Below are 24,971 nucleotides of genomic sequence, written 5' to 3'. Positions count from 1 at the left end.
AGCAAAGAAGAAGTGGATAGTAGGAAGACAGATTTTATTATATCCATCTTTGGAAAATACAATTTGTCACAGTCTTCTATCTCGACACAATTCACGTCATTCTCACAGGCAAAATATAATTACTCCCATGTCCCATCAGCTCCCAATCCAGATCTTGTCATGATATCAAATTCAAGGGAGGATAAGACTCCTCAGCTCTGGATACAGCTCTTCAAGCACAGTTCTTTGGGAATAGTTCTTTTCTAGCTTCTGTATCTTCTCCTCTACTTTGCTTCTGCCTGCTAGCAGCTATATACCTAACCCCCCCCCCCCAGAGTAGTAGTGCAGGTAGAGAGAAAGGAGAAGGGGTACAGAATGTTGACATCTAGAACTGCCCTAAGAAAGCTTTGTCCTCCTTGGGCCTGGCAGATGCTTAACACTGCCTCTTTCTCTGTGTGCACTTTGTGGCGTCTCCAGTCTCTTATTTTGGGCCCCTTCAAGTACCACTCTTTTGTCTGGGCTGTCCACTCCTCATACACTCAGTCTGTATTGTCTTCCTCACCAGTCCTTTTGGGCAGGAGTAAAAATGAGTGGCTTCTGATGTAGTTTAATTAAATAATACTTCTTCTTAGCCCATGTGATTTAACCAAAAATGATAAGGAGGCATATTTATTTAAGAACAAAGATAAAGTGTAACCAACCACCTTCTCTTCCATTTTCCCACCTCTGGTCTCATGGTAGAATGGTTTCACTGAAGGAACATCATTTCCTTTGGGAGAACATGCAGCTCACCGGGCATTCAGGAAGTGTTAATGGTTTATCCTTGCCCACAGCTCAACTCTACAGGGCCTGATATCTCCTAACTTTTGGAGAGGTAGAGAAGTGGGTTTGGGTTTCAAAGAAGCATGAAAGAGAAGTGAATGTCATTAATTATATTGGCTCTGGTATATATCCAGGACTCAGGACTTTTACAGGTTTCCCCATCTTCTATTTCCCTAGTTCCTAATTAACAAAACCATGTCTTCACTGAACAACACTCTCAAGGATCAGATCAAAGATTGGGCTCACTTCTCATCACATTATTCCTCAAGGCCCAGGCAGAAGACTAGGATCCAATTATTAAATATTCAGTTACTTCATTTAATGAAAGTAATTTAATAAATTAGACAAAGTGGAATTTTAAGCCGAAAATGCTAAACCAAAGATGGCTAATTTAAGTTATATTCATAAAAATGCAATCCATCAAGAAGATAAAATAGTGATGAAAGTTTTACATAGTGATTAACCTAGCATAAAAATATACCATGTTTTTTAAATGTTTATTTGTTTTTGAGAGACAGATTGTGAGCAGGGGGAGGGCCAGAGAGAGAGGGAGACGCAGAATTTGAGGTAGGCTCCAGGCTCTGAGCTTTTAGCACAGAGCCCGATGTGGGGTTCCAACTCATGAACTGTGAGATCATGACCTGAGCCGAAGTTGGAGGCTTAACTGACTGAGCCACCCAGGTGCCCCTCATTTTTTGATTTTTTAGAAGTTTCTTAATTTTTCTTTATTCTGAGAAAGAGAGAGTGCACACAAGTGGGGGAGGGGCAGAGAGAGAGGGAGAGAGACAGAATTCCAAGCAGACACTGCACTCAGTGCAGAGCCCAATAAATCAGAGCCCCATGTGAGGCTTGAACTCATGAACCATGAGATTGTGCCCAGAGCAAAAATCAAAGGGTTGGATGCTTAACCAACTGAGCTACCCAGGTGCCCCTCCATCAACTCATTTTTAAGTCCTTCCTCAAATACTAGTTTCTCAGTGGGATCTTCTTGTCACAAGGATTAAGCACAACATCTTACATATACCTTTGTCCTGGGCTTATTTCATTGTGCTTTCGGGTACAACTGATTATTTCCACATCTGCTTTCTGATAGATTATAAAGGCAGCAGCAATCTCATCTTTGTATTCCCAGTATTTACCCCAATTCAGGGTGGCTATGGGTGCTCAGAGAACAACTGTTGAAGAACAGTATGGCAATGAAGGTAGAACCCCCTTTATCAGTGTAGAGCAGGGACAGCAATAAGAACATTCTCTCATCTGTGAAGATTCATTAACACAGCTGAGGCACAACTGGGGAGAAGACGGTCTTCTCAGTGGCTAGCCCTTTGATCCCACAGCAGAACCATTTTATGGAGATGATTTAATTGCTCTTAAAATATACTTGGGAGTGCCTGGCTGGCTCAGTCAGTAGAGCATGCAACTCTTGCTCGGGGTTGTAAGTTCAAGCCCCATGTTGGGTGTAAAGACTACTTAAAAAAAAAAAAAAAAGTACACTTACCTGAAGTGCTCTATCACTTCCCATCTGTGAAGGAAATGGTATCAGAGAGCAAAGTTAAAAGCAACTGAGTGGAGAACGTAGGGGGTTCAAGACATTTCAAGAGTGAGGTTGACAAGGAGAGGGTAAATACAGGCCCAGCCACAAAACATAGTGTTATTCCCCTACTGACTAAAATACAGCTTCCAGACAACCACTCAGGTGCGTGGGCGCAGACAGCCTCCACCTCATGTGCCTGTGTGGTTTGAGGTGCTCCCACCCACACTCGCTTTCTGGGAGCTGTCCTGTGCAGCTGAGAGTCAGCTGACCCAACAGCATTGCTGCCCCCTGAGACAATGGAGCAGAGAGTGGTCTGTCTGTCTAGGTGCTAGGCTTAGATCCTTCCTGTCACCCGGTCACTATGAAACTGGAATAGGGGTGGGGGAATGTCTCCAGAAGACTTACTAGCCACATTCAGCACACTGGTTTTGGAAAGGCCTCTGAGAAGCAACTTGTCACTGTGAGCAGGCAATATACTTGTTTACATAATCTGCTCCATGTCTCACTCAGCCCCCAGGTATGAGCACCCCCTTTACCTACGCACCTCCCGCTTCTACAATGGTGGTGACAGATGGGAATTCTCATGAAAAATTCTACCAAGAAACTCCTATAATACAAAAAGAAAATGAACAGGGGAGCGTGAGAGCAAAAGGCAAATGTGTATAAATTTAAATTAATTGATTCATCTAAGAAGTATTTGGAGGGCCTACAGGTGATGAATTCTTCCTAACTTGCTCTGGGAAGGCTTTTCAGAAACAAAGTCTAATGGAACCACCTCATGCAATGGTAAGGGGTTGGTAGTTTGATGTAGTCAAAGGGAAACAAGCTGGTGAAGAACCAGCCGTAGCCAAATCATACCCTTGGGAAGAGTTTGTTCCTTGTCATTTTCCATTCTTGTATGGAAAAAGCCCTAAGAAATAATAGCATGAAGTGGTCCCTTCTGAGGTGATATTTAAAAATCAATCCAGTATAAATCGATCCAATCCTGAAGCCCACATTGTCTGTCTTTGACAGCTAAAAGGTAATTTAAAAGATTTAATAATTTAATCAGTCTCTCAGTGGACCATGCAAGAGGGAAAGACTATTTTACTTTATTTTTTTAAAGGCCATTTTTTAAGTTTAGTTATTTATTTTGAGAGACAGAGACAGTGTGAGTTGGTGAGGGGCAGAGAGCATCCCAAGCAGGCTCCACACTTGTCAGCGCAGAGCCCACCTCAGGGTTTGATCTCACAAACGTCAAGATCATGACCTGAGCCAAAATCAAGAGTCAGTCACTCAACTGACTGAACCACCGAGGCACCCTTTAGAAAAGTCTATTTTAAAGCAAAGCAAGCATCTTTAAAAATCTTTCACTGTCACTCTCTCCTCTACATCTTTAACCCAAAGTATCTCCTCCCTTCAGGTCTCTCTCTTTCTGCATTCGATCCTCCCAAACTCCTCCCTTCCCCAACTCTTGATACTTCCCCTAAATGAACACAACTGTAGTCCCATTTAATGTCCCTCTATCAATACCATTAATAACATCCATTTATTTAGAGCCAAGGAGTACTTAGGAGGTAATTCAAAACACAAAATCCTTAGAATCCTTAAGAAAGGATTAATATGTGAAAGCTCATGAATTAATCATTTGTTCATTACTAAAATACCTACATTTTGAAACTAAAAAGAAAACAAGAAACCTTGATGAGGAGTCATACTGTAAAATGCAAAAACAAGAGAATAAAATTGCCCGACATTTTCCCTTAACATCAGTTTTGGGATTACTTTGCAAGGTGGACCTTGTATAAGAGTATAAATCTGGTAAGGCACTGTGCTACGGATAAGGTTGGATTCGAACAAGTAGCTGAGAGATAAAGTTTAACTTGAGCCTTCACCATTCGGCTGGATGACAATACAGACAGTAATGATATGGTCACTGTATTGTTTTTGTTCACTACATTTATACCAGTAGCATCTGAAGTCAGGTTAATTTATAACGTACTTGATAAAATAATGGATGAAAATTTCAGCAGGAGATTCATTGAGCTTGCTGTTGGGTGGAACATACTTGCAGATGTGAGGAACGTTGGAGTTAAATATATAAGGGGCAAAACTCCCCAAGTGGATGTTCACATGGCTACTGAGAATCCCGAATGTGGAAGCAACATACTTTGCCTCAAAGTCTGCCTTTCTATGTTCTACAGAGGTATAAAAATCATAAATTTAAAAGACTTACATGTGAATTTTTTAAAGTATTTTTTCACAAAGATATATGTTTTCTTGGCCAGGAAAAGTTAGTGATTGGAGTTTTTAAACTGAAGGATGAATTGGTATTTTTTTCTTCATTAATGAACTAAAAAGTCACCATGGCAAAGGGTAAAACTAGGAAAGGTACATGAATTTATTTCTCACTTTAGGGATAAGTAGTCACTCACAAATTTAGCTTATTCAGCAGATGATTTTTCAAAGCCGAACCTTCAATACATAACTTCAGTGCACTGCGAAGGTATAGGGGCATAAGACAAAACAAATTCAAACCGGAAAACATTGAACAGTTACATAAGAGTTTTGACAATAGAGAAAATGGATTATTTGGAACTCTTACTTCATTTACAGGGTTGGATTTAAAAATGGTACTATCATTAGTCATCCTTCTTGGCTGAAAAATACTTCTTTGAAGGATTAAAAGAGAATGATTGATGGATAAAAAATGAGCAACTCCGTTAGCCCATCATATGACACAGGAAATTGACTTCTCCATAAAAATGTACATATCCAAATTTCTGTTACCAGTTGCCTGAAATCCTTGTTCTTCAGAATCCTGGTCATCACCCCACGGTGATTTTCCTGACCTTGTTTACAAGCACTGAAGTGAACACTGTCATGTACCAGTGTCTAGGGCTTCTGAAACAACGTGTCAGTCTGGGGGGTTTAAATAACAGAAATTTATTTCATCACATTTTTGGAGCTAGAGGTCAAGGTGTTGGCACAGCTGATTTCTTCTGAGCCCCCCCCCCACCCCTTAGTTTGCAAACGGCTGTCCTCTTCCTGTCTTTACATAGTGTCCCTTCAGTGTATGTCTCTGTCCTAATCTCTTCTCATAAAGACACCAGTCATATTGGATTAGGGGCCATTCATATGACCTCATTTTCCGCAATTCCTCATTTTACTTAATTACCTCTCTAAAAGGCCAATTCATTCTATTTATCAGCATATTAAAAGAAAAAGGCATCATGACCACATATGACTTATCTCCAGAATACAAGCATCACTCAATATTAAGGAATTTGTTAATTTACCATATTAATAGATCATAGGGAAAAATCATTTCACTATCTCCAAACATATTGAAAGATCTTTGAAAAAAAAAAGATGGACATCCATTGCTGATAAAAACTCTCAACAAAATAGTAAAAATGATGAAAAGCATATACTTTGGTACTTATAGTAATAATTTTATTTAATGGAGAAACTCTAGAGGCTTTCCCAGTAAAGTTAGGAACAAGGCAAGTTATGAACAAGTAATAGAACATTATTTCTATTGCTATTTAGCAATATATTGGAAGCTTTAAACTAGCAATATTATATTTCTTAATGTGGGTCACTACAAGGGTAATGATTTTATAATCATTCTCTAAATTGTACATGTGTGCTTTGTACACTCTTTTGACTATGCATTATACAATAAAAGGTAAAGAATATAACATTAGAAAACCATATATACATACATTTAAAAAAGCTATCTGATATAATTTATGTCCATTTGTACATTTAAGATTTGTGGCTGAAGGACATAAAACCAGGCATTTTCAGCAAATGAAAGGAAGCCCTGTAGATGTAAAACATACAGCATGAGATGTAAAATGGTTCTGTGGCCTTTTTATTGCTGGTGATAAAAATCTAAATCAATGGCCGTTGATGTATTGTCAAGAAAAACAGCACAAATATTTTAAGATTTAAGTATGAAACTTTCATCTGCCAAAGACAGCCAGTGAAAGTTAAATTCAGGTTTCAGCTTCAACATTTAAAGAGCTTGGAGGTCATTACTCCAAGCTGCCAAGAAAATCAACACCTTTTCTTGGAGCCATCGGTGAACTGAGTTTACAGTACAAAACACTGCCCTGAAATCTGGAGAGGGGTAAATCCAGCGTCACGGTAAAATTTGCTTACCTAGAGTAGAGGCCACTAATGGCATAAAGTGATAGAAATATTTAAATGGCAGTTTTAATGGATTGCTAGAAGTTGACTATGGATTAATATGAGAGCGAGTAACTCCTGATGGTCTAAGTTTTAGTGGGTACTCCTAAACACACTTTTGTGTACTTTACATCCAGGGACCCCAACATGTTCTTATAGTAAAGATCGGAGAAAGATAACCCTTTTGGCTTTGGCAAGGAGAGTAGAAGAATAATTTGCGTGAAATACACCTGTCTAGAATCTTCCTCCTAACAAAAGTCTACTTTTCATGGGGACAAAACCAAAAAACAAAACAAAACAAAAACCTTTAGCAGAACCGGTTCCAGAACTCTGGCAGAAAGACATTCCTCTCACTCCAGTCCCATCTAGCCCCCCTGCCTCACCTAAGGAAGGTGGCAGGGGCTTGGGTAGGGAGAGCTATACAAGAAGAATCACATGTGAAAGTCACAAGCCAGAGATGCAGCTCACTGAAAGGCTGAGACTTAATTCGAGGGTTATAGAATGCCCCTCACCAACACCTTACCACCACACCAACAGGGCTCCAAAAGAACGGCAGTAGATTACGGCTGAAAGACCTAGGAGACGCAGATTCCATTGGAAGTGGAGTACTTAGGGAAACTGGAGTCAAGATGGGAGACAGAAAGTGGGGACACTAGAGAAATCGGATGCTCTGTCAGCTACAGAAAACATTAAATAACACCCAACTCCTAGTTGAGTTCACATAAATCCTCACATTGAAGGCTTATTTAGCTGAGTTTCTATTTCCCAATACAATACATCTGGCTTTCAAAAAGACATGACAAAAGCCAAGGGAAAAAAAAAACAGCCTAAAAAGACAAATCATCAGAACCAGATTCAAATATGACAAAGATGTTGGAATTATTAGAAAATTATAAAATAATTATGGTGAATACGTTAAAGGTTTTAATGGAAAATGTAGACAACATGCAAGAACAGATGGATGGATAATTTAAGCAGAGGATGGAAATTCTAAGAATCAACAGAAAATGCTAGAAAAACTTGACATAGCTGAATAAACAATTGGTGTGCCTGAAGACAGGTTACTAGAAAGTTCCCAAGATGAAATGTATGTAAAGAGAATATGGAAGAAAATGAAACAAAATGTTAAAGAACTGTAAGACAAGAATAAAGAGAAGGGGGAATTGAATATTAGAAATAATGTTATGGAGAATTTTCCAAAATTAATGACAGACGCCAAGTCACAAATTCAGGAAGCCCAGAGAACACAAAGCATGATAAATATCAAGAACTACACCTAGCTATATGGTAGTCAGACTGCAGAGAACCAAAGACAACTTGAAAATCTTTTTTTTTTTAATTTTTTTTAATGTTTATTTGAGACAGAGAGAGACAGAGCGTGAGTGGAGGAGGGGCAGAGAGAGAGGGAGACACAGAATCTGAAGCAGGCTCCAGGCTCTGAGCTGTCAGCACAGAGCCCGACGCGGGGCTCGAACTCACAAACCGTGAGATCATGACCTGAGCTGAAGTCGGTCACTCAACCAACTGAGCACCCAGGCACCCCCAACTTGAAAATCTTAAAAGGAGCCGGGAGGAAGAAAGCAAACAAAAACCCACCTTACCTATGGAAGAACAAAGATGAGAATGACAGTAGACTTGTCAGAAAACAGGCAAGCCAGAGGAAAATATAATGAAATACTGAAAATGTTGGAACAAAAGCCTTCAACCTGGAATTCTATATGTGGTGAAATTATACTTTAAAAGTGAAGGAGAAATGAAGACTTTCTCAGACAAATAAATATGTGGTAAACTCATCACCAGCAGACCTACTGTGCAAGGAATGTGAAGAGACTTTTTTCCAGGCAGAAGGAAAACCATATGGATCAGAAACTTGGATTTACATAAAGAAAGGAAGAGTTTTAGAGAAGGAATAAAAAACATTTCCTGGATGCCCAGTGAGTTGTATGTTCTCCTAAAGGAAACAATGAAACCATTCTACCATGAGAGGAGAGGTGGGAAAATGGGAGGGAAGGTAGTTGGTTATACTTTATCTTTACTCTTAAATAAATATGTCTCCTTATCATTTTTGGTTGAATCATGTGGGCTGAGAAAAAGTGTTATTTAATTCACCTACATCAGAAGCCACTCATTTTTACCCCTGCTCAAAAAGACTGGTGAGGAGGGCAGTAAGTGTATGTGAGTGTGTGAAGAGTGGACAGCCCAGACACAAGAGTGGTAGTCCAAGGTAAAATACAGTATATTTTTATTCTTTTTTTAAATGTTTATTTATTTTGAGAGAGAGAGAGGGGCAAAGAGAGAAAGACAGAGAATCCCAAGTAGGCTCCATGTTGTTGTCAGTGCAGAGCCTGATATGGGGCTCTATTCTACAAACTGTGAGACCATGACTTGAGCTGTTAAATCAAGAGTTGGATGCTTGACTTACTGAGCCACCCAGTGCCCAAAATATTTTTTATTCTTAATTGATCTAAAACATAAGTATTTAGAACAATGATAGTAATAATGTATTGGGTATTTATAACACTATGGGGAAATAAATGGATGACAGTAATGTCACAAGGGGTGAGAAAGGGGAACTGGGAACATTCTTGTTCTAAGTTTCCTGCACTACACATGAAGTGGAATAGTTCTTTTAAAGGCAGATTTAAACTGAGAACAAACTGAGGGTTGATGGGGGTGGGAGGGAGGGGAGGGTGGGTGATGGGTATTGAGGAGGGCACCTTTTGGGATGAGCACTGGGTGTTGTATGGAAACCAATTTGACAATAAATTTCATATATTGAAAAAAATAAAGGCAGATTTAGTTAAAAATGTAATTACAAACTCCAGGGTAAACAATACTTTTATTTTAAAAAAGTATAACTGGCATGCTAAGAGAGGAGTGAAATTGAAAATACTTACAAAACATTCAGTTTGAAGCACTGAAGGCAGGAATAGAAATCTCTGGCAATCAGTAGGAAACAGCTCCAAAATTGGCTGATGTTAATCCGTATATCTCAATAATCACTTTAAAAGTGAATGGTTTAAAGGCACTCACAAAAAGACAGAGACTGTCAGGGTAGACTAAGAAGCAATACCCAACTATATGTGGTCTAGGAGAAATCATTTTAAATATAAAGACACCAATAGATCAGGGTAAGAGTTGGAGAAAGATACACCATGAAGGCACTTATAATTGTGACAAAGGTACCAATGTAATGTAGGACTATAGGGGAATCTGGGTGTGAGGCATGTGAAAAGCCTCTGTGCTATTTTTGTCATACTTCCATAAATCTAAAAGTTTTCAAAAATTAAGTTTACAAAAAATAGGCATATAATAAATTATTTGAGTGAGAAATAAGGCAAAAGAGTTAAATGAAAAATTAAAGTTAAAAATAAAATACTCTTGAATTAAAAAAAAAATAAAGGAGTTGCTCTAAAATGTGCATCTTAAAGATCACAGCATCTCAGGGCGCCTAGGTGGCTAAGTTGGTTGACTTCGGCTCAGGTCATGATCTTACAGCTCCATGTCAGGTTCTGTGCTGACAGCTCAGAGCCTGGAGTCAGCTTCCTCTGTCTCTCTCTGCCCCTCTCCCGCTCATGCTCGCTCGCTCGTGCTCTCTCTCTCTCTCTCTCTCTAAAAAATAAATAAACATTAGAGAAAATATTTTTAAAAAAAGATCACAGCATCTCTTTAGCTTGTTGTGCTAAATATATATATAATTCAAAAACCAGTCTTCCATAAAATCTGCTTATTGTTCACCAAGAACTGATACTAATTTACCCATTTCTATACATCTGAATTTCAGGAAAGATAAAATTCAAAAGTATGTAACAAAATGAAGTCCATTATAACATTTAAATGTGAGACAATAAGTCACTGTATAATTTAGGATTGTCTAGGTTTAGTACTTTGATTTAGCACTAAATCCGTTCTGTTAGCAAATGAACACTGGGCAGCTCCCATGTTAATGGAATTGTTTCAGGCATTATGGAGAACCACAAAAATACAAGAGAAATAGTCTCTGCCCTAAGAAGTTTACACAATACAATTTAAAGGCCTTTATATACAACTTCTATAATATTTATCCTTTCCTACAAATCCAGGTTCTTTTTATACTAATAGAGTCACTAAATAAGTTGGAGACTTTGCCTCACAGGGTTTTGTTAGACAATGAGTTTGTGCGTTCACCTGTAAGGGAGAAACAGTATTGATTTCCTCTAACCACGTGATAGCTCAGCTGACATTGAGCTATTAATACAGCTGTTTAATTTTAAAAAGTTTATCTACATTTGCTTACCTAAAACTATTTTCTCATTTTTCTTTTGGACATAATTAATTCAGTGTTGTTCAAATACGTGGAAAATACGTTCTAAAACATCTGTGAAATGCCAATATTTACCCTTAGCCACAATTCTCCAAATGATTTGTTAGCCTTTTATATTGTCTGGATGGTTCTAAGTGCTTCAATCTGGCAACTTTTTTATATCAAATGAGGACATGGATTATGAGCAAAGTGATATCCCTATGCCGTGATCTCTTTCACGCAAATAGTTTTGCTTTTATTAATAATGGGGCAATATTGAGCTTATTGTAGAATTATTGATTGCTAGCAATTTGTTTTGATATTTCTAATAAAAGTCTTCACTGATAGAAGAATGATGACAAACAGGAACAACGTGTGTGAATATTTACTAGAACAATTAGCAAGGGGTGGCTCTCAAGTATTTAAATGAAAATAGGCAAAAGAGCCTTTTTAAAAATTTAAGTCTTTCTATAGTGAGAACAGGCTAAAGTGGAAAGAGTTTATACCACTGTATGCAAAGCACTTCAATAAGACTAAATGAATAGTAACTGTACACATAACACTTATATGCTCCTTCCTTCTCTCCTCTTTTTGTCTAGAAATGTAGATGCTTAAAAATCATCATCATTAGTGTTGTTGTTTGCTAACTCTGTTGAGCTTTCTTGGAAATGATGCCAGTTAAGACTCAGTGGTGGCAAGAGGAGGGTGAGGGGCAGAGTGGTGGTTTCCCACAGGAAATCCATCTTGCAGCTTGTAGTAAAACTGATTTCAAGGGCAGGTTAATGAGATTACAGCTTGCTAATCATCCTGAAACCCATCCTTTGCCATTTCCAAACAAGATGGCAATTATCAGGCAGCTTTATCTCATAACACCAAAAGACCTGAGGCCTATCTTTCAATACTGCTGTTGCAAATGTACTTACACATACACTTCACAAAGAGTTTCAGAAACTGAATGGGTCTGGTAGGATGGAACACCAACCCCACTCGAGTGAAAACCATGCAAGCTCTTTTGGAGTATTCACTGTAGATGAAATCATAGGGAAAATCCCTTCTCTCAAAGTACACTTGCTATTCAATGTAGCAAATACGTAAGAGAATAGTGTGAAATCTTTGAGCTGGGCACTTTGAGGGATACAAAGATAAATAAGTAAGACCTACAAGCTGTTGGCCATAGCTAAAGAGAAGAGATTAAATGATTGGCAGTGGGAGATGGAACAATTGTTATAATGTAGAAAAATGAAGCTTTTGCTTTTTTCCCCACCCCTATCCTTAGCTATCAGATGACATTTTGTCTAGCTCCACAAATACCCAGGTGACTACACTGCCCACAGCTCTCTACTACAGAGCCACATCCAAACCCAATATCACCTGTCTCCAGAAAAGCCTTCCATCTCAAACTGCTCCTACCTCTCCATAGCTAACCAGGCACATAATCACTAAAGGAAACACCAGTTACTTTATCCCAGCTTACAGAATTATTCAGCCACATCTATGCATCCATGCTGAGTTCTACAGAGCAGTTTCCACTGGGACTTGTAAGACCAAAACTGACGACTCTCATCCTGGGCTTAACAGCAAAATTCTTGCTGAGTCTTTGAGGCAGTTGTTCTGGATGCGTAGGGTAGTGGGTTGGGGAAATCTCAGAATGGTGTTCCTTTGACTTTTGAAATCTCTTAGTCAAATTAAGACAATGAAAATCATACTTGTGCTTAATAGGCAAGGCTGTTAAATCATGTCTTGCCCCACACTTCCCACAGATGGCAATCTATATTTGTTGAATGAATAAATGCATGAATGAATGAATACAAAGAGCAACTGGACTACCTCTAGGAACAGCAATCATAATATTTGTTGTTATCCTCTCCTGCATTCTAGGCTGTTTTGAAGTGAAAGGAAAAGCATGTATTTCCTGTGGGAAATTTATACCGGATATCCAACTAAATGACAGAATGGCATTCAGGACTGCTGGTTATAATGGTTACTTTTTAAAATCAACACGTATTTGCAGAGCACTTCCTATGTGCAATCACTCTCTAGATACTGGGGAAGCAGCACTGAAGAAGAGGGACATGGGGCCTGACTTCCTGGAGCCTAGAGACTTGTGGAGGAAAGTAGACCATAAACAAAAACATAAGCAAAATAATTTCCATTCTAATGTGTTGCACAGGAAATAGGATATAATAGAGTAGAGTGTACCTGGGGAGATGAGTGTCCTACTTCAGCTAGAGTTCTAAAGGAAGGCTGTTCTGAATATTTAAATTTGAGCTGAGCCACTGAGGAGGAGATAAAAGAAGCTTTATAAGGAAACATTTTACCCTCTCCAAGCAGTGCAAAGGCTGGAGGTAATAAGGAGCTTATCTTGATCAAGGGGGTAAAAAAAAAAACAGGCTAGTGAGGCTCTAGAGAAGGGTTGGCACATTTTTTTCTCTCATGGGTCTAACAGTGACTATTTTCGGCTTTTCAGACCATATGTTCTCTGTGGAAAGTACTCGACTCTGCTTTGCAACACAAAAGCAGCCATAGATGTCTATAAACAAGGGAGTATGGCTGTGTGCTAACAAAACTTTATTTGGAAAAACAGGTGATGGGGAGATTGCCCTGTGGGTTGTAATTTGCTCTGCTCTATAGAGCAAGAGGAAAAGTGTTACGTTGAACTTGGAACTCTGTGCACAGTCCAGACAATTGGGGCTTGAGGGCATAGTAAAGATTTGTAATTTTATTCAGAGGGCAATATAAAGCCATTGAGAGCTCCCATGAAGCAGGGAGTGACTTGGTCTAATTCAATTTTTTAAATGTTATTCTGGATGATGTATGGGCAATAGATCATAAGAGTCATCAGTGTAGAAGTGGAGAGGCAGCGGTCTAGGCAAGAGATCATGATGCTCCGTCTACAGGGGGCAGCAGAAAGATGAATTAATAATTAATTAATGAATTAATAATTCTTCTCAAGTCAGGATATGAAAATAGATTGGATGTGAGGGTAAGAGACATGCCAAGGTCTGCCAAGGATGAATTCTAGGTTTCCGGGTGATGAAAGCGCTGTTATCAAAATGTGGCAGCTGGAGAAGGAATCAAAAGTTCAGTTTCAGGAACATTTAGTTTGACGTGTCTGTGAGACAGAAGAAGGATGACTGAATCACTACAAGAAAAGATGTACCATTTAGGTCAAAGAGAAGCAAGGCCAGTTCCCAGTCATTCCCACTAGAGTGACTCTGGAGGGAGTGTCCCACAGCCCCTTCTAGAGGGGCCAGGGTGAGAAGCTGCAAGAGCAAATGTAACTCAGGACATTTGTTGAAGTGGCCACCACCATTACTTCCTGTGCCAAAATAGACGACGACCTCCTTCTTCAGCATAAGTTGAGTGTCTCCACATCATGTCTGTTTCTGCAATAAGCAAGCCTAACGGGGAGTGAAAGGGGACTGATTGCAGGCAGATAAAAATAGTGTACAAAGACACAGGATGTTAATTGTGACCAGCAAACAAAGTTTGCAGGCTAGTTGTGACCTACAAATGTGCTGCTACACGTGTTTCTCTGCTAAGCTTTGACCACATCCTAAAACACAGTTCAATGTGTCAATATTTCAGAGCTAGTCTGTTTGCTCGATTAATCCAGTCATAGGCATAAGCGGAAAAAAAAAGTAACCATGTTTTACTGCTTTTGCTCAATTCAATTTGAACTGGGTGCTCCTAGGAATACTACTGCAGAAAATAAGCACAGAAATAGGGAACAGGGTAATGAACCATGGGGTCAGAACACGTGCTACATGTCTCCTAATCCAATCCACAGTAGTAGGTGAAGTTTTAATGGGTGTTTTTTGGTCAAATATGTCTAAGAAGCATAAACTTTGAAATAGATTTATGGCAGAATAACTTTTTTAATATTAATGTTTATTTATTTATTTTTGAGAGAGTGAGCACAAGCAGGGGAGGGGCAGAGAAAGAGACACATAGAATCGGAAGCAGGCTCCGGGCCCTGAGCTGTCAGCACAGAGCCCAACACGGGGCTGGAGCTCACGAACCGTGAGATCATGACCTGAGCTGAAGTCTGACGCTGAACCGACTGAGCCACCCAGGCACCCCTGTGGCAGAACATCTTAAGGCTAATAATATCTTTCATGCTAATATTCAGTATGAAATCCCAGAAGGAAAATACTGTATTTGGTGTCTTCAAACTTGTTGAAAACATACCATGATGTGGTAAACACACACACATACATACTTTAGATATATCAATTATATATTTTCAATAGAGTCATCATCCTATCTTATAACTCAGTTTAGATTACGCTGTGTTACCAATGACAGAATACCATTGTAGCTACTTAAACAATGAGGGGTTATTTTCCTTAAAGAGCAAGAAACCCAGAAGTAGGTTTGTGGCTTTATTCAGTGGCTCACAAACGTCAGAACAAACTCATAAAAATTCTCTTGACCTTTTTCTCTCAGGTGCAAGCTAACTTCTGCCGCTACAAGTACCACAGCTGCGTACAAGAAAAGAAAGAGGGAATCGGGAGGTAGTAAGGGGATATCAGCTTCATCCTTGCCTTTTAACAAGGAAAAAAACCAAATTTTTCAGAATTCTTGTAGCAGACACTGCCTTGAGTCTCATTATCTTATTAACATCAAGCTATTTGACCACACGTAACTGTTGCAGAGCGTGGGAGAGCAGGTGGAAGCTCTACGAAAGCAGCGAACAGGATTCTTAGAATTGGTTTAGACATGCGTGTTATTTCACCTGGCCTTGGCACATCATTGCTTCAAACAAATGAGACCGCAAGGGGGAAGTTGGATCTTGGCTAGGCAACTAATAAGGTCTGCTATATAGACTGTGTTACAAAACACACTTGGTGTAACTCATTCATCATTTACAAATTGTAATGCACACTCTAATATACTGCCCACATTCCCCTTCAGGAATAAAGCACTGCTCACCCGCTGCTAGGAAGACTGCTAGAAGACAGGCCTCAAGCTACCAACTCCCTTTAGGTATCGCTCCGACTGAAGACAGTCACCTCACCACGGACTCACCCCCTTCCCTGGGGCCATCATCATGAGACTATAGAGGCCCTACTGACTCCTCTGCCCCTTCATGCCCCCCCACCCCGTTCTCTTACCTCTTTCCCTCTCTCCCCTCGGTTCTTCCCAGACTCAGAACACCACTGGAAGGTCTTCTTTTCTTCGGAGCTAGAGGCCAGCTAAAGCTTCAGTGGAGATCACATTACAACTTGACCTTTCCCTCTTCCCGAGCCAGCTTTCCCCTCTTATCTTCTGCTAGTAAACCTCCTCCATGCTAATGTCCGTCTCAGAGCCTCCTTCCTGGAGAACCCAACGTGCTTCAAAAACAAAATAGGAAATTAAATGTACTCAAAACATGTACTCTATTTTAGTTTTAAAGTTTATTTGGAATTTTTTAAAGACATAATTTTTTTTAAAAATCAGTTACTAAAGTGAAAATGCAATTTTTAAGACTGCCACATGTCAATGAAATTCTTTGTCATTTCAACAATGGCAAATATGAAAATATTTACCATTTGCACCAACTGTTCATGTCCCTAATTGAAAGACATATGGTTTTGTTTATACAAATGTATTTTTTGGAAACAGCTTTACTTTTCTGAATATAAAATGAATTACTCCTCATTGTAAAATCACAAAAACAAAAATACATTAAAAAAGAAAATAATTCACTTATAATCTTATCACGTATCTGTTATTTATCTCTGAGTGATATCCGTCCAGACTTTTCAAAGGAGTTAACAGCTGTTTCTTTGACATTCGTTTCCTTTAGTCTCAAGGAAAGTCTGAAGATCTGACCCATGTGCCATCCTCCTTGCAATATTAACCGAAGCAATTTTAAGAATTTAACTAGAGCATATCTGTATTAAAAAATAATCTGGCCAAGGAATAGGTACAGGACCAAATCATACCGCGCTGTTTTGACCAAGTAATCAGTAATTGGTATTGATGAGACAGAGCTGACGCAGAGAAATGGAGCTGGTAGTACACACCTGAGAGAGCAGGCTGCCTTACCAGGAATAAAAGCTTAAAGGATCCAGAGCGAATGCTTCCCTGAGCTGTGGGAGTGTGCACACTTTGAGCTGCATTTCTTATGACCATGCGTTTTCTCTAAGCAGCATGTGAGGAACGTTGCAAGCCATGCCTGGGAGGTACAAGACCACGGCTTGCTGTTCTGTGTGCTGCACTGCATCCTGTTTGCCTTTTAAAAACTAAATACATTTGGTGCTGGGTCAATGTCCTATGAGTTTGCTTAGGCTGAAATGTACAACGACCTCAGCTAGCAGAAACAGACCTTTTTATTATCACACAAACAATTCAGGACTACCTTCTCATTGTAAAAGATTCAAATAATAGAGAACTTTGTAAACTCTCCACTTCAATTTCCCTCCTCTCTTGTTTTCAGTCACTAATTTCCTTATTTTGCATAGGTATCTTCAGGTTTTCCATTACTTTTCAAGTCAGTTTTGGTAATTTGTGTCGTTCTAGGAATTTATCCATTTCTTCTAAGTGTTAAATTTGCAGGCATATAAAGTTGTTTATGTTTCCTTATAATCCTTTTAATTCCTGTAAGGTGTGTACTTACACGTACCAATTTTATGGGTCTTAACCAAGAACCAGCTTTGGGTTCCACTGATATTTTCTAATGTTTTTCTGTTTCTGTTCCATTGGTTTCTGCTCTGATCTTTATTATTTCCTTCTATCTACTCTAAGTTTGATTTCTGCCTTCTTGCTTGTCAAGGTAGAAGGTACGTTTTGATTTAGATTTTTCATCTTTAACTATGTAACCATTTTATGACCTATATTTCCTTCTAAGCATTGCTTTAGCTACAACTCCTTCTTTTTGATATATTGTATTGTTATTTTTACTCAGTTTAAAGTATTGTACAATTTCCCTTGGGAGTTCTTCTTTGACCCTCGGTTATTTGGAAGTCTGTGGTTTATTTTCCAAATCTTTGGGGATTTTCAAATACCTTTCTACTTTATATTTCTAATTTATTTCTGTTATGATAAAAAGCACTTTGTGTTATTTCAAACCTTTTAATGTTTTGAAGACTTGCTTTAGGGAATACCGTATAGTCTATCCTGAATATTGTTCCATGGTGCTTGGAAATAAAGTATTTTGTTGCTGCCATGTGGAGAGTATTCTTTAAATGTCAGATCCCTTCTCTTTTGTACTGCTGGTGGGAATGCAAACTGGTGCAGCCACTCTGGAAAACAGTATGGAGGTTCCTCAAAAAATTAAAAATAGAACTACCCTATGATCCAGCAATTGCACTACTAGGTATTTATCCAAGGGATACAGGTGTGCTGTTTTGAAGGGACACATGCACCCCCATGTTTATAGCAGCATTACCAACAATAGTCAAAGTATGGAAAGAGCCCAAATGTCCATCAATGGATGAATGGATAAAGAAGATGTGGTATGTGTATACAATGGAGTATTACTCGGCAATCAGAAAGAATGAAATCTTGCCATTTGCAACTCCGTGGATGGAACTAGAGGGTATTATGCTAAGTGAAATTAGTCAGAGAAAGACAAATACCATGTGACTTCACTCAAATGAGGACTTTAAGAGGATGTAAATTAAAAAAAATAAATAAATGTCAGATCCTTTTGGTCAATGGTGTTCTTCAAGGTCTATATCCTTATTCATTTTCTCTCTGCTTTTATCAATTGCTGAGACAGGAGTAACTAAATCTCCAACTATGGCTGTTGTATTTTCTATTTCTCCTTAAATTCTGTCAGTTTTTGCTTCATATTTGGGCTCTGTTGTTATTAGTATGTATTTATAATGATTATATCTTTCAGATGTATTGACCTTTTATCACTATGAAATGTTATGAACAAAACCATCCCTTGTAATAATCTTTGTATTGAGGCCTATTTCATCTCATGTAAGGCTAGCCACTCCAACTCTATTATGATTACCATAGGCAGGCATTTTTTTCCATCCTTTTATAGTCACGTAATTGTATCTTTGAATTTTAAGTATTTCTTTTGTAGACAGAAAGATCTTGTTTTTAGGGTTTGTTTGTTTGTTTGTTTGTTTTTATCCATTCCACCTCTGCCTTTTGAGTGGAGTGTTCAGCTCATTCCTGTTTAATGTAATTATTGATACAGTTGATTTATACCTACTATTGCGCTATTTGTTTTCTACCTAGCTCATTTCTTTTTTGTTCCTCTATTCTTCCACTATCTTTTGTGTTAAAAAAACTTTTTGGATGCTATTTTAATTCCCAAATATTTTAGATGTATTGAGATTTGTTGTTGTTGTTAGTTGCTCTAGGGGTTAAAATATTCATCTTTAACTCTCACAATTCACTTAAAGCTAACACAGACTTAATTTCAATGAAATATAGCCTACTGGCACAACTCCACTTCATCTCTCCCCACTCCTTTGTGTTGTTGTCACATACATAAAACCTTCATGCATATTATAAACCTAATAATACTGTGTTAGAATTATGAGCTTAAATAATGTTCTGATGTTAAAAAAATTAAGGAAGGAAAAGAAAAAAAATTATACATGCCCACACATAGTCTTCACTTGCTCACATATTTCTGGTGACCTCCATTCCTTCCTGCAGATCAGAGTTACTATCTGGTGTCATTTCCCTTTGGCTTGAAGGACTTCCCTAGTTTTTCCAAGTCAGGTCTGCTAACAGTTGATTCTATCCATTTTTGTTCATCTGAGGCTGTCTTTATTTTGCTTTTGTTCTTTTAATGATAATTTCACTAGGTTATAGAATTCTTGGTTGACTTTTTTTTTTCTCAGCACATTAAAAATGTCACCCCTTCTTCTTGTGGCCTCCACTTTTTTTTTTTTATAAGAAGTTAACTATTAATCACGTTGTTGTCCCCTTCTACACAATGAGTTGTTTTGTTACTTTCAGGATTTCTCTTTTCTTTGGTTTTCAGGAATTTGAATGTAATGTGTATAGTTGCACTTTCTTTTATGTGTGTATCTACTTGGTGTTCACTGAGCTTCTTGAGTCTGGAAATAAATGTTTTTCATCAAAATGGGAAGTTTTCAGCCATTATATTTTAAAATAATTTTCTCCTTTCTCTCCTCTCTTTGAATGAGTCCTAATAAATATACGCTGGAATTCTTGAAATTGTCCTACAGATCTCTGAGACTATTCCTTTTTTTTTTTCAATCTCTTTTATTTTTGTTCTTTGGATTAGATAATTTCTATTGTGATATATCTTTTAATTAAGGCCTCTACTGTTTCAAATCTGCTGTTGAGCTCACCTAGTGCAGTTTTAAATTTCAGTTATTATACTTTCCAACTTTAGAATTTCCATTTGGTTCTTTCATCTTGGTTTCCAAAAGCCAATTTCTACTGACTGCTTTTTTTCCCCCTTGAGTATGGCTTGCACTCTTCTATTTCTTGTAAATCTTGTAATGGTTATGTGAAAATAAAAATTTTAGATAATATATTATAGCCCTTATGCATTCTGTTTCATTTTTCTTTTCTTTTTTTAAAAAAAAATTTTTTTTTAACGTTTATTTATTTTTGAGACAGAGAGAGACAGAGCATGAACGGGGGAGGGTCAGAGAGAGGGAGACACAGAATCTGAAACAGGCTCCAGGCTCCGAGCTGTCAGCACAGAGCCCGACGCGGGGCCCGAAATCACGGACCGCAAGATCATGACCTGAGCCGAAGTCGGCCGCTTAACCCACTGAGCCACCCAGGCACCCCACTGTTTCATTTTTCTAAGGCTCACTGCATTGTGGGGTTTTGTTGTTTCCTTCTTTGTTTGTTTTAGTAAATTGCCTGAACTTAAATTGCAGATTCTCTCTTCCTCTGAAGCTGACAATGTGTCTGCTCAGGTTTTTTGTTTTGCTTTGTTTTCATTTCTTTGCATTCCTTCCTTGTACTCCCCCATTCCCCTGTCTGCATAGTTGAGTGGCCCACCATGATTTGAGCGACATGTTAATTTTCTAAGGCTTCCTTGTTTGAAGTATGTGTGTGTTGAAGAACACCTTCAAAGTTGTAGGTACCTCTCATATCTACCTTGGCTTTCATTTTTCTCTGGTCCTTCTTAGGTCTCCCCAACACCATGCGTCCATGGTTAAGTGACAGGCAGGGATGAGTGGAGAGTTTCTCTCAGCACTGTTATGGCTTTCACTGTTAAATTTTGTCTGGAAGATCATTGTCCTAAACCAGGCCTGCAATCTTGGACTTGCAAAGTTGTGGGCTTTCCCCATTCATTCCGAAATGAGGCTCCACTTTTAGACAGCAACGTTGAGGCTTTCACACCCATCCTTCCCCTTCCCCTTGCTCTTCTCTTCCCCTCCCCCTCACCCTAAATCATTCTGCCACCCTGGTTTTAAAGCTGTTGGTTTTTCTGCCATTTTTAGGCCAATAAGCTACACAGCAACAAAGGATGAAGAAGACAGGAAAAGAGAGCAGCTGAGGCCAGAAGACCATGGACTGCTACCATTCTTACCTGAAACTGTAGTAATTTTCTAGGAACAAGCATTTCTTAATTTTCAGATGGTGGTTTTAGGCATTTTCCCCCTTTATACTTGCTTTTATCCTTAGTTTTGTTTTACTTTGGAAGAACCAACTTAATATTATTTAGGATATCTCAAGTATTATTTTAGGGTCAATAAAATTGTCCTAAAGAATATAGTTGAAAATCTTGAAATTAATTGCTCTTATTTACACTTCTGTACTGTGGAGAATAAACCTACTTATAAAATTATAAAGTCCATGTTAGGGGCGCCTGGGTGGCGCAGTCGGTTAAGCGTCCGACTTCAGCCAGGTCACGATCTCACGGTCCGTGAGTTCGAGCCCCGCGTCAGGCTCTGGGCTGATGGCTCGGAGCCTGGAGCCTGTTTCCGATTCTGTGTCTCCCTCTCTCTCTGCCCCTCCCCCGTTCATGCTGTGTCTCTCTCTGTCCCAAAAATAAATAAACGTTGAAAAAAAAAAAAATTTTAAATTATAAAGTCCATGTCTGACAGGACAGATAATACCTATCTAAAATTAAGTTCATTCTCAGCACCCCTTATTCACATATTTATCCCTCCAGATCCATGCTCTTGTTCTCCACTCCTCTTTGACCCATGGGAGGTTGACTTCTATGGACTACTTCATGAGGGCTGCTTTTCTCTCTGACATCATTGGGTTTGACTAATGAGGAAAATGGGTGGGAGATTGGAGGGCAGAGAAGAAAAAAATGAGCATGTTTTTCGACAACTCCTTTCTTGCTTGGTCATGACCAGCAATGGATGTGTGTTTTGTTTTGTTTTGTTTTTAATTTTTTTTTAACGTTTATTTATTTTTGAGACAGAGAGAGACAGAGCCTGAACGGGGTGGGGCAGAGAGAGAGGGAGACACAGAATCGGAAGCAGGCTCCAGGCTCTGAGCCATCAGCCCAGAGCCCGATGTGGGGCTCGAACTCACGGACCGCGAGATCGTGACCTGAGCTGAAGTCGGACACTTAACCGACTGAGCCACCCAGGCGCCCCTGTTTTGTTTTGTTTTGTTTTAACCGAAAGCCATACTTCTTGTCAGGCAGCTATTTACTTTTCTTATAGCTATTTACTTCACTAGGTTGCAGTAGTGGGTATTTCTCTAATACCTTCAAGCCTAGGAGTTGTCATGGCTTTCTCTGTTGTTAACCTGGATGTGTTTCACCATCTCTTGTTCTTCTCATTAGGCCAGGTTGCACCTCTGCCAACAATTCCTTCATTAAACTCATTCAATTAACCCTTTTGGTGGTTGCATCTGTTTCCAGCCAGGACACGGACCGGTGCACCACTTCTTGGTGTTCTTGCTCCCATTCTATGTTTCTAGCTCTTAGGGTCCTCCAACTAGAGCTTACCTTCTAGAGATGTCTTCAACTCAAATCTCGTCTTTTGATCAAAATTTAGTCTACCATATGTCTTATTTGGTGGAAGATCCACTAGAACTAGTCCTACCGGGAAGGTTATTCTGAGGATGCTAACTGTGTTATCTGTCCTGGGACATCTGAATTTTAAGGGCTTAGCCCTTTATAATTTCAGGCAAAACATTTCTAGACATGTAAATTCATATATAGGTGGTAAAGTTGATATTATCTGTGGTGTCCCTCAAGTAAGCCGGGCTCTGAATGTGGGAGGAGGTCAGAAGAGCCAGTTAAACAAGAAGAAAAGTTGCTTGATCCAGTGTTTCCTAAAATACATACCTCAGAGCAATAGTCTTGCAAAAGGCTTTGAAAAAATAATAAAATAAAAGGATGTTTCTCTCATGAAATAATTTTTTGAAATACTGAGTATATCCTCCTCTTGAGAAGAGAAATTGTATATTAGCTCACTAAAGCTATAAAAGTTGTATTGGGTAAATAACCTGGATTTACTTTGAGCCGGTTGTGTTTCAAGTAAGAACAAAATTTTTCAGAATGCTCTGACTTTACTAATAGCCCTCTCTCCAGGGCATTACATAGAAATTTTTGTAATGGGGCACATTGTTTTCTTCTAGAAAATTTGAATACTTAAGCCTTTCACATGTAGGAAGATGGACTGTATCTCCTATTAGCCATTACTGGTTGTTCCTGAATTTTATTTACTCTTTTATTTTAGCCTTTGATTTTCCAAGAATTCTGGTCCTATGGGGTTATGATAAGTATAATAAAAAGAGCTGAGAATCTTATGCCAAATCCACGCATTGTTCTATTGTTTTTTAACTTGTTTTAACTTTTCACTGGAATAATTGTTTTCTGGAGGATCTTACAGTGTAAAGTCAATGAAAATATGAATCATCAGTATAGTCTAATCAGATGCAATTGTAACACCATAATTAATTTGGAATAGTTTCATAATTTACAACAGCATAATTGGAAGGACAAGGGTCCCTCCCCTTTTTTCATAAAGTGGTTTGCATACCAGCTTCAGTCGTGCTAAAGAATGATTTACCAGAATAAGGAAAAATCACACAGAGAGATAAGTTCTATTTGCATAAAACAAAGGTATTCCAAAGAGCCTTCAAAATAAGGAGGCGTCTTTTATTCCAACTATTTTATTTAGTGCATGTTACTGTAAACAATTTCAACGGTAGACAAATTTATAAAGTGTAAAGTGTAAGTCCCAGGTAATCCCCTGCTAGTAGCTACTGTTAATGGTTTGAAACCCCTTGAACTTTAAAATACATATTCATGTATGTGTGTGTATATAATATATATTTGTGTGTATATATACAGATATAAATAAATATACTGAAGTGATAAAGATTAAAATAAAATATAGATGATCATCCAAAAAGAGATTTGAAAACTGGGCTTCTTTCTATACTCTATGACCCATTTTTCTGAGTGTGTAAGCTCTGAGTGGCAGCTGTCATTCTGACGTACTTTTCATTTTCTTTTGGCAACAAGACCTCAATTTTGTTGGCCTTAAAATTCTCCCTTCTTGACAGGTGCCCATCAGAACTACATACCTTCCCCTCACATTTCCTACATTTTTAACTGCTTCAAGCTTGTCAGGACAGATCTGCTTAGTCCAGCTATCTGCTAAACTTCATTTTGATAACCCAACTCATTAAAAAGTACTACTGAAGCCTCATATATATTTATTATTTGAACATGACTCATGAAGGCATCATTCAAATATCTGATTGTACTCACTAATGTATTTCATAACACACATAAATCCATACCTAGGCTTTTTTATGTTCTCATAATGTCTCCATGTGCTCAGCCACCTATATTTAATGAAAAGCTATCTTCCCACCCCCCTGGCAAATTTCAAATTGTGACCTTGGACAATCTTGCTCTATCTCCTGATTTTATAAATCTATAGAATGGGGAACCTTGTCATGCAGATTGCTTTTCAAAAATATTACAATAATTAGAAATAGTGCAGTGATTTGGATTTATCAACCTAAGTTGTACTATTTTAGAGATGCCAATCATGCATCATGTTCATGAACTCTGTTAAGCCATTAAGGAATCACTCAGCATGTATCACAGGCTGCCTTATTGACCTGAAGGAGTAGGATATACTCTTTCCTGGTCTCTGCCTGTCTCCTCTGCTCTTGACTTCCCCAGATCTCTGCAGACTGGTATGTGGAAGGTCACAGACTTGGGGCAGGGAAGCCCTTAGCCAGCTTTGGGTACTGTCACAAACTGATTCACTTGGTTTGAATCTATCTCCCTGTTGGACTATCCTG

General features: G+C 38.6%; 1 long non-coding RNA gene across 1 annotated transcript in view; it reads right to left on the bottom strand.

The window, feature by feature from the left end:
• LOC124527041 (uncharacterized) overlaps positions 1-24,971 on the bottom strand; it is a 40,301-nt gene that overhangs the window by 13,568 nt on the left and 1,762 nt on the right. The window contains exon 2 of the long non-coding RNA XR_006965791.1: positions 15,911-16,129. This is a non-coding gene — a long non-coding RNA (uncharacterized LOC124527041). The remainder of the gene's footprint in view (positions 1-15,910; positions 16,130-24,971) is intronic.

The sequence above is a fragment of the Lynx rufus genome, unplaced genomic scaffold (assembly GCF_022079265.1).
Source record: "Lynx rufus isolate CCGP_SWC_20201006 ecotype Redwood Valley unplaced genomic scaffold, mLynRuf1.p SCAF_5, whole genome shotgun sequence".
Taxonomy (NCBI): Eukaryota; Metazoa; Chordata; class Mammalia; order Carnivora; family Felidae; genus Lynx; species Lynx rufus.
The sequence above is the reverse complement of the archived record's forward strand: the minus strand, read 5'-3'. Positions and strand labels throughout refer to the sequence as shown.